At 37.0% G+C, this 3,469-nt stretch overlaps 1 protein-coding gene across 1 annotated transcript in view; it reads left to right on the plus strand.

Annotated features, from left to right (window-relative positions):
• The window catches only part of CNTN4 (contactin 4), a 1,030,428-nt gene that overhangs the window by 78,648 nt on the left and 948,311 nt on the right, over positions 1–3,469 (plus strand). The window lies entirely within an intron of this gene.

Genomic DNA, 3,469 nt, shown 5'->3' on the forward strand with positions numbered 1-3,469 from the left:
TAAATTAAATAATGTATTCAAAACCATAGCAAATACTCAAGAAAAACTAGTTTGTCTCTTTTCTCATTCTATTATCTTTCATCACTGAAAAATAGAAATGGGTATAAAAGACAAGAAAATGGAAGTTTATCTATAGAGTTCTGTTTAATTGACAGTGAGTTTCTAGAAACCACTTCTACGCCAAATAAGAATTCAACAGGGTTTGTCAAATTATATGTATATATCTCATTGTTCACATTCTCTCACGGACTGAAACATAATAATATATGAGCTGCATTTCACAGGAATGTTGTCTGTCTTTCAGTAAACTGGATCCAAAGGCAAATAAGCTTAGAAATGCAATAGAATCTGAGACTAGAAAGGTAGTCTGTCAACTTTTCATTCATACCCAGTGCCTAGCACATTTCCGGCCATGTTGTAGCTGCTCAACACCTACTTGTAGGGTTAATGTTCTAATGGAATACGCATTTCTATAACTATAGGACAGGATCTGGGATGCACGGTTTACAAACCACTGTATGAGATGGGAGATTCTGAATAAGATTCTCCTTTGGACTTATTTAGATATTGTGGTTGGTTTCATGTTCCTAGACTCTGCCTATTGTATGAAAGAGACTTCTAGCTTACCTATGTTATTTTGTTGTTAAGTGACTTCCATTTGGCTCTGACTCATATAAACACTGAATAGGGTTTCCAAGGATTTTTAAATCTTTGTGGGAGAAGAAAGCCTCATTTTTCTCCCTAGGTAAGACAAAAATCCATATTCAGATTGTATTGCTTTTCCTTTCTGCTACTTAGTATATTCTCTCATACATTTATCTGTAAACTTCTGAATTAGTTAGCAATGTCTCCTCTAATTTATAAATGGAATAAAACAGGAAAATCAGAAGTAACTTACCCAAAGCAATGTAGGTTGTTGTATTTAAGTGTCACTGAGTCGTTACCAATTTATATCTGGCCTCTGTACAACCAGATGAAACACTGCCTGTCCTGTACCATCCTTACAGTTGCTGCTACATGTGAGCCCATTGTTGCTGTTAATCTACCATGTTGGGAATCTCCCTTTTTCTCTGTTCCTCCACTTTACCAAGCATGATGTCCTTCTCCAGGAACAGGTCACTTCTGATTATATGGTTAATAGATTATGTGGCTAATATGGCTAAAGTTTGAGAGATGAACTCTAAACCCTCTTGGCTTATAAACAACATTCTGGTTTTACTTCTTCCAACATATTTGTTTATGCTTCTGGCAGTCCATAGTGACTTAAGATTCTTCTCCAACACCATAATTCAAATGCATCAATTTTTCTACAGTCTTTATCATTCATTGTATAAGATTAAAGAAAATACCATGGCTTGGGTCAGTCATACCTTAGTTCTCAAATGACATCTTTAATCTTGAACACTTTCAAGAGATCATGTCTAAGAGATTTGCCTAATGCAGTATGTCATTTGATTTCTTCACTGCTACTTCCATGAGTGTTGATGGTAGATCCAAGCAGATGTGAAGTATTTGACAACTTCAATCTTTTCTCCATTTCTCTTGATGTTATTTATTGGTACGGTTGTATAGATTTTTGCTTTCTTTACATTGAAATACAACCCGTACCAAGTGTTGTGGTCTTTGCTCTCCATCAGTATACACTTTAAGTTCTCTTTACTTTCATCAAGCAAGGTTTTATCAGCTCCCATATCACAGACTGTTAATGAATCTTCTTCCAATCCTGATGCCATGTTCTTCTTCATATAATCCAGCTTCTCAGATTATTTGCTCAACATAGAGATTGAATGAGTATGTTGAACTATTTAGTGTTAAACTATTTGGTGTCCCCTTGTTCTGTACAAACAACTGCCTTTGATCTTTGTACATGTTCCTCATGAGCACAGTTAAGTGTTCCAGAATACTCATTCTCAGCAGTGGTGTCCATAGCTTGTCATAATCCACACAGTTGAAAGTCTTTGCATAATCAATAAAGCACAGGTAAACATCTTTCTGATATTTTCTGCTCTCAGCCAAGATTCATCTTACATTAGGATGTCAGATGTTCCATGGCTTCATCTGAATCCAGCATGAACCTCTGCTAGTTCCCTGTTAATGTACGTTTGCAGCCATTTATGAATTATCTTTAGCAACATTTTACTTATCTGTGAAATTAATGATATTGTCTGATGGTTTCTCCATTCTTTTGGGCTTCCAGTCTCTGGAAAGGGCAAAAATATGGAGCTCTTCCAATCAGTTGACCAGGTAGCTGTCTTCCAAATTCCTTGGTATTGTTCATGAGTGCCTCCATTGCTGTATCAGTTTATTGGGAGATTTCATTTTACATTTCATCAATTCCCAGAGCCTTGTTCTTTACCAATGCCTTTAGAGCACCTTGGACTTCTTCTTTCAGTACCATTGGTTGTTGATCATATTTTACTTCTTGAAATGGTTGAAATGAAACCACTATATATATATATATATAAGCATTCATTGTGAATTGAGATATTTTACATGCCAGAACAATGGTTTTGCATTCAACCGATCGTATTTTGTTTCAATGCAATGATTACAATCCCCTCAATGTGACATCAGTTAGCAATATTTCAACTCTATTCCCACTATTTTTTTTTGGGGGGGTACACAAAAACATACCGGAATATGTAATAGTTTAAACAGCCAAAGGGCACATTTTTCAAGCTAGCCTCCTGCCCACAAGCACACAGCCTTTCTCTTTCCATGAGTCTAGAGTCCTCTTCTTTTCTATCTCTCCATGCTATGTCCTCTGCCTCTGTATCTGGTGGCGTTTCTTCTCTTGTTAGGATCCCATGTTCCACTCATGTTCTTCCCTCTTGATGGTCCATGGGTCCTCTGTTCCTGGAATGTAAAATTAACTACTTTCTCCTTTTTTTTAACATACTTCTACCTTTAGAGTTGTGACAATTGCAGTTAGTCATAATAACAATTACTATTGAATCAAAAGAATCCTGTCCCCACCTCCTTTCACCAGACCCATCTAACAAGATGAAAAGTATTCCATGGGGATTCTACCTTCCCTACCTTGCTCTGAAACAAAACTCTCTCTAGAAAGCTTGAAAGTCAGCCAATTTATGCCTTCATAGGTCCCTGTTTTAGGTAGTCAGTGTCTCAGCTGCCCATCCATATCCACCCTATGTACAGAGGGGATAAGCTTGATCCCTGATGTGAAGACTTCTTCCTTCTTGGTTGGTAATTTGAGCTACTACATCCATAATAAAGGTCAAGTTCATCAAATGGTAGCACTCTCTACTTGCTTACTATATCAAATTTTTTATCTTCTAATCAAGTTTTGATCATCAAGCCATCCATGCTAGGTCAAATGGTTACTATCTACAAGTTTGGGCATTCTTGTGTACCTCCCCTCACTTCATATCAGCTGGACACTTCACTCTTAGCTCTAGTCCTCAGTGGCTAGGTCAATCAATATTCATGGGCTGAGGAGTTACCAAGT

Source organism: Chrysochloris asiatica, unplaced genomic scaffold (genome assembly GCF_000296735.1).
Source record: "Chrysochloris asiatica unplaced genomic scaffold, ChrAsi1.0 scaffold00121, whole genome shotgun sequence".
NCBI classification, from domain to species: Eukaryota; Metazoa; Chordata; class Mammalia; order Afrosoricida; family Chrysochloridae; genus Chrysochloris; species Chrysochloris asiatica.